Source organism: Peromyscus californicus, unplaced genomic scaffold (assembly GCF_007827085.1).
Source record: "Peromyscus californicus insignis strain IS unplaced genomic scaffold, ASM782708v3 Scaffold_5__1_contigs__length_169319896, whole genome shotgun sequence".
Lineage (NCBI taxonomy): Eukaryota > Metazoa > Chordata > Mammalia > Rodentia > Cricetidae > Peromyscus > Peromyscus californicus.
The window spans coordinates 7,066,107-7,079,219 of NW_026294573.1; the positions used below are offsets into that span (position 1 = coordinate 7,066,107).

The 13,113-nt window shown below is 42.9% G+C and overlaps 3 pseudogenes; all 3 read right to left on the minus strand.

The window, feature by feature from the left end:
* LOC128096151 (U4/U6.U5 tri-snRNP-associated protein 1-like) overlaps positions 1 to 13,113 on the minus strand; it is a 306,060-nt pseudogene that overhangs the window by 172,488 nt on the left and 120,459 nt on the right.
* Positions 754 to 2,673, minus strand: LOC128097559 (probable ATP-dependent RNA helicase DDX41; annotated as a pseudogene).
* On the minus strand, positions 6,974 to 7,835 carry LOC128097563 (vacuolar protein sorting-associated protein 29-like; annotated as a pseudogene).

Here is a 13,113-nt window from a genome sequence, read left to right on the forward strand (position 1 = left end):
TGCAGAAAATAGTAAAAATGATAACATTTCCCAATAAGCCCCTTTAAGCCAAATAATAGCTGAATTATACATATAAATTTTGATTAGATTGTGGGATACAGAAGAAATCTATCTTCATCTTTTCAGAGAGCTATGTTTTACTTAAGTTGTGCAAGTGATGTTCCTGTTCATCTTCCCCTTCATTGTTTGATTTACAGCAGACATTTTTCTATAGGCTAATCCATAATCTAAAAAGGTTTTAGCCTCCCCTCCTGAAATTACAGCCACCATATTCTCTCATTAGCTTGATACAGTACAAATTCTTATCCTAATAGTGAAATGATTCACTCAAACTTGCCCAGTGGTTGGGCAAAACCCAAACTTACAAGCCAAAGTCATCCTTGGGTCCCCACTGCTAGGTACTCTCCCTGGATCAGTGGGTTGCAGTCTGATTGTCCTTTGCTTTATATCTAAGGTCCACTTATGAGTGAGTACATACCATGTTTGTCCTTCTGAGTCTGGGTTACCTTACTCAGGATGATATTTTCTAGTTCCATCCATTTGCCTGCCAATTTCATGATGTCATTTTTTTCTCTGCTGAGTAGTATTCCATTGTGTATATGTACCAATTTTCTTAATCCATTCTTCAGTTGTCAGGCATCTAGGTTGTTTCCAGGTTCTGGCTATTATGAATAATGCTGTTACGGACATAGTTGAGCATGTATCTTTGTGGTATGATTGAGCATTCCTTGGGGGCTGGATTATTGTCTTGAGGGCTGGGGTATGCATGGCCGGAGTCTTGTGACTGATGCTACCTCTTGATGAGAAGAGGGAAGACAGATGGCTCAGAAGTCCATGGAGCTGTGGACCAGGTAGTCCTTTCGGCCAATATTGATGACCTGCTTTGTCTGCATAGCTTTGAGTTTGGGGCAGTCAGTGATCCGATGGCCAAGTCCTCCACAGAAGGCACAGCCACGTTCTTCTCCGATGTCCAGCATGGACTCATCCTCACAGTGCAGCACTTGTAGAAAAGATGGTACCTTCTGCTTGGCCTCCAGCAAACAAGGCTTTGAGGTCCATGAGCACTGACTCATCACAGGACTTGTTGATGAAGGTGGTAGCAATGCTGTGTTTTCTGAACGCCCAGTGTGGCCAATTCCATGCACATAGTTCTCGATTTCTTCAGGCATGTCATAATTGATGACGTGCCAGATGGCAGGAAAGTCCAGGCCTTTGGAGGCCACATCTGTGGCCACTAAGACATCCTTCTCGCTGTCCTGGAATGCCTCAATGACCTTGGTCCACTCTTCCTGGTCTTTGCCCCCATGAATGGCCACAGCCTCGACCCCCTTGAGCAGGAAGTATTCATGAATGGAGTCCACATCTGCTTTCTTCTCTGCAAAGATGAGCACAGGTGGGGGTGTCCTCTGCAAGCACTCGAGCAGGTACACCATCTTGGCTTCCTCCTTAACATATTCCACCTCCTGGATGACATTCAGGCTGGCTGCTCCAGCACGTCCCACATTGATGGTGACAGGCTTTACCAGGGCACTCTTAGCAAATCTGAATCTTCTTGGGAATGGTGGCACTGAAAACCAGAGTCTTCTGCTGGCCCTTGAAGTAGAAGATGGTCCGGATTTCACCCTCAAAGCCCGTATCCATCATGCGGTCAGCCTTTTCCAGGGCCAGGTCGCGACAGACGTCCAAACTGACCATTTTCTTCTGCAGCAAATCCATGAGGCATCCAGGTGTGGCTACCATCACATGCACACCATGTCGGATGGTCTCCATCTGCTCTTTCACTGACATTCCCCCAATGCAGAGAGCACAGTGCAGTAGGGGTGAGCTGTCCTCCTGCAGCAGACAGCAGTAATACTCCAGGATGCCATGGGTCTGCCAGGCCAGCTCTCACGAGGGGCAGATGATGAGTCCATAGGACCCTTCATGCTTGGAGAAAGGCAACCGCTTCTCTTGTTCCAGGCAAAACATGATGACGGTCAGTGTGAACACCAGTGTCTTGCCTAACCCCGTGAAGGCAATGCCAATCATGTCCCTACCGGACAGAATGGTAGGGATGCCCTGGATCTGAATGGGTGTTGGGTGGAGGATGCCCTTTTTTTTCTGGCCTCGAAGGATGGCGGCAGGAAACTTCGTTTCCTTGAAACTCTTGATGAGTAGTGGGATACCTTCTCCTTCTACCAGGATGTGGTGCTTTTTCCGAACTCGGTCATGACGCTCTTCAGACATGCTCAGGACATAACGTGGGGGTGTCCAACTGGTTTTGATGGGATCGTTATATGTGATGCCTTTGGCCATTTGCTTCACTGACATCAAGGCTCGGCCTTCAGCCACACTCTCCAGAACCTTTTCTTCTTCCTTCAGTTGCTTTTCCTTGGCTGACTCCTTGCATGATTCAGCCTTCTCTTTGAGGTGTTGGTGCTGATCCAGGAGGCTGACATTGGACTGAGGGTCCAGCGGGATGTTGTCCTCATCTCCTTGGGGCTCACTTTCACTGTCCTGCTGCTCTACCTCCTCAGCTCCCTTACGTCTTCGCTGCAGCAGCTTCTGGAGCAGTAGCTGCTGGCGCTGCCTCAAACGGACATAGGATACATAGTCCTCTTCCTCAGAGTGTCTGCTTCCTGGGGCTGCCTCATCCAGTCCAGCCCGCTTATGCTGGGGTTCTGACTCCTCCATTGTTGGTCGAGCACATGGGCAATGCCAGGGCAGAAAAACAGTGCCTCCACCTTTTGACCTTTTTGACAAATCTTCCCAAGATCAGATCCACCACCTAAAATCCTTTGAGGCACAGTGGTGAGGGCACACACCTTCAATCTCAGCACTCAGGAGGCAGAGGCAGGAGGATCTCCGAGTTTGAGGCCTTTCTGGTGAGTAGTAACTGTTATAAAAGCTTCAGAGGAGCCAGAGAAGGCACTGTCCAAGACTTTAGAGTCACACAAGGCTCTGTAAACAAATTTCTAAATGGTCTTATTAAATAAGAAACATAGAGGGCTGGAGAGATGGCTCAGAGGTTAAGAGAACTGACTGTTCTTCCAGAGGTCCTGAGTTCAATTCCCAGCACCCACATGGTGGCTCACAACCATCTATAATGAGATCTGGTGCCCTCTTCTGGCCTGCAGGTATACATGCAGGCAGAATGCTGTATCCATAATAAATAAATAAAATTAAAAAAAAAAAAAAAGAAACATAGAGCCAAATAAAGGAGTGAGAGCCTTAGATCAGTGAAATAGGGGAAGCCACCAGGTACCTTACCTCACTAACTCTGCACCTTCCAAAATGCCCTGACTTCCTGTCTACCTAGGTTTTTCTTGCCTAGGTTTTGATTGCCTTGCTGTTCTGCCCTCTCATTGGCTCTTAGCCCAGCTACCCAACTTCCTTGTCACTTCCTGTCTGTACAGACCTCCAGATCTCTATGGTTGGTACTGGGATTAAAGGTGAGACTCACTACACTTGGCTATTCCCTAGTGTGTCCTGGAACACACAGAGACTCTGCTTGACATGTCATGGAATTAAGGGCGAGTGCTACCACTGCCTGACATCTATGTTTACTTAAAATTGGCTGGCCATTGGTGAGAGTGGGGTGTTGAAATCTCCCACTACTAGTGTGTGTGATTTAAGCTTTAGTAATGTTTCTTTTATAAATGTTCAGAAGTGAGACTTCATCTTGGTGGATTTTCCCTGTTATAAATAGGTAATGTCATTCCCGATCTCTTTCGATTGATTTTAGTTTGAAATCTATTTTATTGGATATTAGGATAGCTACACCAGCTTGTTTCTTAAGTCCATTTCATTGGAAAGCCTTTTCCCAGGCTTTTATTCTGAAGTAGTATCTTTCTTTGAAGTTTAGGTTTGTTTCTTGTATGCAGTACAAGGATGGATTCTGTTTTTGTATCCATTCTGTTAGCCTGTGTCTTTTTGTAGGTGAGTTGAGACCATTGATATTGATGGATATTAATGACCAGTGATTGTTAGTTAATTCCTGTTATTTTTTTGGTGGTAGTGTTTTGTTTTCCTTCTTTGGTTTTTTTGATGTGGGGATTATCTATTGCCTGAGTTTTCATGGGTGTGTTTAATTTCCTTAGGTTGGATTTTTCCTTCTACTGCTTTCTATAGGGTTGGATTTGTGGATAGGTATTGTTTAAATCTGGTTTTATCATGAAATATTTTGTTTACTCAGTCTATGGTGATTGAGAGTTTTGCTGGGTATAATAGTCTGAGTTGTCATCCTTGGTCTGTAGTGTGTGCATAACAATTGTCCAGGAACTTCTAGCTTTCATAGTCTCCACTGAGAAGTCTGGTGTTATTCTGATGAGTCTGCCTTTATATGTTCCTTGTCCTTTTTTCTTTGAGGCTCTTAGTATTTTTTCTTTGTTATGTATATTTAGTGGTTTGATTATTATGTGGCAAGAGGACATTTTTGTTTTTTTGGGTTTTTTTGTGGGGCGGGGATCCCGCTTATTTGGTGTTCAGTAAGCTTCTTTTTTTCTTCATAGTAATTCTTTCTTTAGAGTGGGAAATTTTTTTTCTATGATTTTGTTGAATATATTTTCTGTGCCTTTGAGTTGGTATTCTTCTCCTTCTATCCCTATTATTATTACATTTGGTCTTTTCATGGTGTTTCATATTTCCTGGACATTTTGTGTTAAGACTTTTTTGGCTTTAGTGTTTTCTTTGACTGACAAATCTATTTGGGTTAACTACACTCTTGTAGTCTCGATGCTCATGAGGTGGAGGCAGGGAAATCAGACATTCAAGGTTATTCTCTACAACTCTGATAGTTTGAGACTAGACCAGAACTTTAAAAAATCAATAGCTGAGGGAGATGGGCAATCTCTTTTATCTCAGCACTGATAGGTAGATCTTTGTGAGTGCCAGAACAGCCAGGACTACATAGTGAGATTATTAAACAAAACAAAAACAAAGTTTGTAATAGCCAGAACATGGAAACAACCCAGATGCCCTTCAACTGAAGAATGGATAAACAAAATGTGGTACATATACACAATGGAATACTACTCAGCAGAAAAAAACAATGGCATCATGAGGTTTGTAGACAAATGGATGGATCTAGAAAAAATCATCCTGAGTGAGGTAACCCAGACTCAGAAAGACAAACATGGTATGTACTCACTCATAGCAGGATACTAGACATGAAACAAGGATGACTTGTCTGCTACTCACATCACCAGGGAGGCTACCCGGAAAACAGGACCCCAAGAAAGACACAGGGATTGCCCAATGACAGAGAAATGGAATGAGATCTACATGAACAGCCTGGACATGAGTGGGGGTAATGAAAGGCAAGGGTCGAGGGAAAGAGAGCTTGGGGGAGCGGGAGATCCCAGCTGGATCAACAACAGAGAGGGAGAACAAGGAATAGGAGACCATGGTAAATGAAGACCACATGAGAACAGGAAGAAGCAAAGTGCTAGAGAGGCCCACAGAAATCCACAAAGATACCCACACAACAGACTGCCGGCAATGGTCGAGAGACAGCCCGAACTGACCTACTCTGGTGATGGGATGGCCAAACACCCTAATTGTTGTGCTAGAAACCTCATCCAACTACTGAGGGATCTGGATGCAGAGATCCATGACTAGGCCCTGGGTGGATCTCTGGGAGTCCAATTAACGAGAATGAGGAGGGTTTATATGAGCGAGAATTGTTGAGACCAAGGTTGGATAAAGCACAGGGACAAATAGCCAAATGAATGGAAACACATGAACTATGAACCAATGGCTGAGGGGTCCACACTGGATCAGGCCCTCCGAATGGGTGAGACAGTTGATTGGCTTGATCTGTTTGGGAGGCATCCAGGCAGTGGGACCAGATCTTGTGCTCATTGCATGAGTTGGCTGTTTGAAACCTGGGGCCTATGCAGGATTGTTTGGCTCGGCCTGGGAGGAGGGGACTAGACCTACCTGGACTGAGTCTACCAGGTTGACCTCAGTCTGTGGGGAAGGCTTTGCCCTGGAGGAGATGGGAATGGGGGGGGGGCATTGGGGGGAAGGTGAGGGGGACGGGAGGGGGGAGAACAAGGGAATCCGTGACCGATATATGTAGAACTGAATTGTATTGCAAAATAAATTAAAATAAATTCAAAAAAAAAGAAAAAAAAAATAAATAAAAAAAACAAAAAAAACCAAACACACACATTGAACAAAGCATAGTGAGACTCTCAAAAACCAAATGAAAACAAAGGGGGCTTGGCAGCCCATGCCTTTAATCCTGGCACTGCCAATCAGGCTTGGTGTCCTAAGGCCTCTGGAAGCAGAGGCAGGTGGATCTCTGTGAGTCCAGATAAACCTGATGTACATAACCAGTTCCAGAACAACTGGTGCTATTTATTGAGACCTTATCCCAACCTCCCTCCATACCCCATAAAAAAGCTAAAAAATAAATAACTATCAACAAAAGAATACACACAGATAACTGAAACAGTAAACTAGTTTCTAGCTTTTCAGACACCTACGCCCAGAGATTATTTAATGTCTGATGTCTGTGGAACACCTGTTGGACCATGGAGCCCACGAAGGTAGATCTCATTTAAAGCAATTAACTCAGTCACAGGGCCAGGGATCTGATCTCTCAGGTGGTAGCTTGCAGCTTCTTGAAATGACTTAGACGATCCTTTGTAGAAAGCCTTGTGCTACAATAGTAATAGAAACAATTTAAGGAACTGGTCAATGTTTAAGCAGGTATAGGAAAGAGTGTCCCTCAGGGAGCCACTTGGTAGGAGGAAAAGAGAACAGAGATCTGCCTGCCTCTGTTCCCCTAGGGGGCATACCTGGAGCACACACGTATCTGAAATGAGTTTCTGCAAAGCTCTAATACTAATTTTGCCCTTATCCCATTCAAAATTATCAGAAAAATTGAATGGACAAACAGTATCCTTTTTTTTAAATGGAAGGTAAACATATATTACCAGAGAAGAGAAAACATACACAGAAATTCTGGATTCTTTCTCTTCATGCACTAGTTTTGTGATGAAGTCCAAATACCAAGAAGGAAGATATTTACAAAGATACGTTTTTCTAACATGGCCCTGTACTGTATGGTGGACTTCTTGTCATAGAAATCATATACTGCAAACTAAGTATATTCTTACAGTTTACAAGAAGCTTAGAGCAACTATGTATTAAACAGAGAAGACCTTTTAGTGCAAAATATTATAAAAGTGATACAACTGTGTGCCTCGTAAGTGTTTAATTAATTGATTTGAACAAGGAAATGAAAAAACAAAACAGAAAATGATCAAGACAAGCCTAGCTTTAAGATTTTTTGTAGTCAATTCGTTCTACTTTCACGTCATCTCCAAAGAGCTGACAGACGTAAGTGACCACCGTGGAAGCCTGGATGTCCATCAGCGCAAACAACGGAATAACAGTTGTTTCCAAGGCATTATATGCTCCAGTGGCAGAACCTGGGTTAATGTAGAACTTATTTTCATGTTCAAATGCTTCAAATTTGTATGTGTCCTGAGATAAGAATGTCCACATCAAACTGCCTCTGCAGCAGGGCCAAGTTAGCCATGGAATAACTTGGTGTCCATTGATCAGACCGACCTTGAACTGCCCCACAGGCACAACCTTCTGTTCTGGATAATTGAGATTCTCATCCGAGTCTCCTCTTATGATTCAGACGTCACCATCCAGAGTCTTGAGATAGTCATAACTCTCCTTGGTGCAAAGGTTTCCAGTGAAGAGAATGTGCTGGATTTTCCCTGGCACCAGGAGCTTTTTCAATTTAGCCGGCAGGCTCTTGCAGCGGTGTGGGATGTGCAGATCTCCTAAGACCAACACCAACATCCTGTCACCGGGCTTCGTTCAGTCACCTCGAATGCTGCCACCCTCTTCCTCGGGCTCCTCCGACAAACAGTAGTCTGAAACTTAATTTACTTAAACTAAATCACCTCAGCCAGCATGGATGCCTCCTGATAAAGGTGCCTGCTGCCCTGCAGAAGGAACTGAGTTAAACTTTTAGAACCAATACAGTTGGTGGAAGGAGAGTCAGCTCACACACGTTGTCTCCTTGCCTACACATACAAATTAAATATATAGTAAACCAAGTTGACTGTCTTATGCTGGGCAAAAGTCTTCCACTAGTTAGCCAGGCGGTGGTGGCACACGCCTTTAATCCCAGCACTTGGGAGGCAGAGGCAGGCGGATCTCTGTGAGTTCGAGGCCAGCCTGGACTACCAAGTAAGTTCCAGGAAAGGCCCAAAGCTACACAGAGAAACCCTGTCTCGAAAAACCAAAAAAAAAAAAAAAAGTCTTCCACTAGTCTTAATGGCCTCTAGAGCCACTCCTGTACAAACACCAAAACTGGTCAATTCTAGTGGCTCAGGCCTTTAATCCCATGTGGAACAGAAACACCTGGGTCTAAGTGAGTTTGAGGCCATCCTGGTCTTTGCAGTTATTTCAGGTCAGCTGTGGGTGAAGTAAATATCTAAGTGGATTCCTCTTGAAGACCTGTGACTTTGATGATGGACTGGGTGTCTCCCTTGCCCTTCCTGATTCTAATATGATCAGCTTCAAGTCTTTGGTACACTCATCAGGAACAGATTTCAACGAGCATAATGACCTACCAACAAATGTGAGACAATCTGCGATCTAGAGCCTGAATCAAACATTTCTTTACTTCTTTGGGGCTGAGGAGCCAACCCAGGGCTTTGAATATACTGAGTCTGTTCATCAACACTCAGCTGTATCCAAAGTCACTTATCTCAAGCCACCTCATATACTACTATGCCAGCTGATATACAATGGGCAATATATATCAGTAATCCTTCCCCTAGATTCAGGCCACATAATTCAGTAGACACTTCCCTAAGATGCTCAAACAAGACCCCATCTGAAAAATGGCAATGGACTCCCTAATACTGAAGTAGAGACAGTAGAGAGCTTGGAACTGAAACACTGTCCTCAGAAAGAACACGTGCTCTTAACCACAAGGCCATCTTTCCACCTCGTAAATTCAGAGTGTTTTAATTAAACAAAATTAGGTTTTGTTTATTATTTGGGGGTATGCATGTATGTGAACATGCCATAGGAAACAGAGGTCTGCAGACAACTTTAAAGAATTAGTCTTCTATCCTGGTAGTGGTGGCCCATGCCTTTAATCCCAGAACTCAGGAAGCAGGGGCAGGACGATCTCTAAATTCAAGGCCAGCCTGGACTACAGAGTGAGTTCCAGGACTGCCAGAGCTATACAAAGAAACCATTTTGGGAAAATCTAAAACAAATAAACAACAACAGCAAAAAAGAATCAGTCTTCTCATTCTTCACACAAAAGTCAGGTCCTGGTCCTGATGCAGACAGTAAATTTATTTGCTGAGCCATCTCAAACATACTCCATGTCTTTTTGTTTGAATCGTCATACCCATCTGTGAGATGCATGCTGGTCATTCCAGGAAACTCAGATAATGAGACCTTAAACTTTACTGCACATGAAGTTTGAGAGTGTTCTGTATGAACCTGACATGAGGAACCAGGTGACAGTGGCTCCTTTTCTCTGCAGATGGATTGATGTAGGACTGACTGAATAGGATTAGAAAATATTTCAATACTGGGAGTTGAGCTATGGGAAGTTCTCTTCTTAGACAACCTAAATAAGTTCTGGATGTATGGATATATATATATATATATATATATATATATATATATATATATATTTCTGTCCAGCTGTGTCCTAAATGTGATATTTGATCCCTGATCATTGATATACTGTAAATAATTTCAAATGTGAATTCCAACAAGGGTTAAATATGGGAGCATTGTGTGTGAAATATCCCTGTCTTGGTATTCACTTTTTACTTCTTGTTTAGTATACTTCCTGAAGATTCCTTTATGCTTCATGACAGTCAGCACACAACCACAATGATTTCTCAACTCTGTTTTTAATTTAAAAAAGTGAATCCCAGCTTGACCAGGCTCCAGTGACTATAGGGACAACACAAATAGAGCTTGTTTTTTCTTTCATTTTCTGTCTTTTGGGGCAGTGGGAAGCCACAAGGTGGGGTAGACCTGGGAGGACCAGGAATTAAAGGTGATTGGAGTACATGATGAGAATTTCCCATTTAATCAATAAAAATATGTTTGAAAAATTGATGAAGGTAAAACAGTGTGATAGCAACGTCTTTCACTGCCATGTGATTATACAGGCAGAAGGGAACACAAAGGAGAAACTTCAGGGATAGCAATGCGAAAATCCAGACAAATGACAATTCCATGGTGAAGATAGAGTTCTTAGGTTGGGTGGGTTCTAGAGGCCAAGAATATAAAACGTATCCATCTATTATAGCTCTTTACTTGAAGGATACCAGCTCAAAGGGAAATGCTTAAAGAATAAGGCCCCAGAGTTAGATGAGCCTATTGTTAAATGCTAGTGATCTCAGCATTCAGGAGGACCAGAATTAAAGGTCAGAAGTTCAAGGGGAAGTATGGGTTATTAGGCTATTAAGAAAAAGAAAAATGAAAGGAAAAAAAGAATAGTGTGGAGAGACCCCATTCCCTTTGTTCTATGTTTTAATTTTCCTTCAGCCAACTTTATGATCCAACTGAACATCTTAGCATGAACCACTCTCATGTACATCTTTGGTTTGGGAGAAATACACCCAGGATAATTTAAGAGTGTTTGCCTTTATCTGGAATATAAACAGATTTGATGAGTTTCCTTATTAGAAGTGGATTTAAAACTAGAAGTATCCAGTGTCACAGGAATACCCCTGTCTCAGAGTTCAAGCTTTCTAGATGCTCTGAGTGCATTTGTGTGGCTCTATCATGTATGAAAGTTTGTGTTCTTTGCACACTGGCTTTGAGACAGTGACTTCAACCCTGTTATCTTAAGCTGACAGTTTTGCTTCTTCAGGCGTTAAATGGTGCAGTGGGTGAGTACCACCAAACTAAGAGGCAAACTTTGAGAGTAATAAGTGATGACACACTGGGAAAAGACAGCTTGTGGTCCCACTGTGCCCTTCTCACTGTGATATTAGGTTTGAGTGTTGATATATGATAATTGCCAAGTCCTACTTCCATCAAGGACTGCTTACATCAGCATTGTGTTTGAAATGTCCTTGTCTTAGAAATCATGGAAGTCTGCACACAACCACAATGATGATCAAGTACAAGACCTCTGATCTCTACTTCTTGTTTTATTTTATTGATTTTGTAACCCAACTTCATTTTTCCTTTCACTTCTCTCTTCCTAGCACCCCAATACCCACTTCTCCCCCTCCATTTCTCTTCAGAAAAGGACAGGCCTCCCATGGATATCTATTATCCATGCTATATCGAGTGGCAGTGAGACTAGGCACCTCTTCTCTTATTAACGCTGAGTGAGACAAACCAGGAGGAAAGGGTCCAAACTATCTTATATCTGTTGGATTGGCATAGATAAAAAACTACAAGTGACAGCTCATGCTGGTGAGTATGTGGAGCAACGGGAACACTCCTCTATTGCTGATGGGAATATAAAATTAAAGCCATTTTGGAATCAATATGGTGGTTTCTCAGAAAAATGGAAATTGATCTACCTCAAGACCCAGTTATACTACTACTGGGCATATACCCAAAGAATGCTCCATCCTACCACAAGGACATTTGCTCAACAATGTTCATAGCATTTTTATTTGTAATAACCAGAAACTGGAAACAACCTAGATGTGCCTCAGCTGACGAATGAATAAAGAAAATGTGCATTTACACAATAGAGTATTACTCAGCTGTTAAAAACAAATGGATGAAACTAGATAAGATCATCCTGAGTGAGGTAACTCAGACCCAGAAAGACAAACATGGTATGTAAGCATGCTACAACATAGACCCAGAGAAACTAAATAACAAGGAGGGATCAAGGGGCGATGCATGGATCTCACTGTGAAGAAGAAATAGAAAGGACAACACCAGTGAACAGGGTGAGGCATCTGCATAGGGGTGTGGGGATGAGAACAGGAGGGTCACGAGGATGGGGGGGGGATGGAGGGAAAGAGTACTGGGAGAAACATTTCTGGGAAGAGCTAGAAACCTAGTGCAATGGAAACTCTCTTGTCTCTATTTTGAATAAACAAATTGAGGAAGAAATTGTCGGATACCAATTCTCTTATTGTTATCTAAATGTACAGGCAAAAGAGAACATATGTTGGCTGGAGTAATGGCTCAGAGGTTAAGAGCACTGGCTGCTCTTCCAAAGGTCCTGAGTTTAATTCCCAGCAACCACATGGTGGCTCACAACCATCTGTAATGAGATCCGGTGCTCTCTTCAGGCCTGCAGGGATGCATGCAGGCAGAATACTGTATAGATAATAAATAAATCAATCTTTAAAAAAAGAAGAGAGAGAACATATGTCACAGCTTCAAGGACAGCCACACCAAAATACAGACAGAAATCACAATTACAGATTTAAGATCCAGAACTAAGGTTGGAGAGAGTTTTGAGGTCAAGAGTATGACATTTGCTCAACTATTGGAGGGTTTTGTTTGAAGGTGGTCCTTTGTAAGGGTCCCACTCATGTCTCAATGGATATCATAATCTGCAAAGAATGAAAACCCAGTGCATATTTGACTTTGTCAACCTGGATCAGACTTTGGGGAGTCTATTGCCAGACTGTTCACTGGCAGCACATTTAAAACAAAGTACAATTTAGGCAAGTGTTCCAGGCAGCAACCAGTCCAATCAGTCCAATTCCAGGTGCAAATTAAAGCCTAGGGTGTGACTACATAGAAACTTTTTTTTACAAAGTACACATGACCATGATAATGGGCTCTATAGCTAAAAGGCCAATATCTAGTGTGACCTTGGACCAACAGCATAGAGGTCAGCAAGCCAGAAAGTATATGTGACCTTTAGTCTGGGCTAATCATTCTGAGGAATTTGGGTGAAGTCTGCCTCTATAGCTAAAGCTCTCCAGGTCCTCAACAAAATCCACTCTGGGTTTTCAAGATGGAATGTAGGTATTGATTTTTTATCTCCACTGAGGAGACAACCCTGCATGATTAAAATTCCTGGTATTTGCTGGGCAGTGGTGGTGGTGCTTGCCTTTAATCCTAGCACCCAGGAGGCAGAGGCAGGCAGATATCTGTGAGTTCCAGGCCAGCCTAGACTACAGAGTGAGTCCC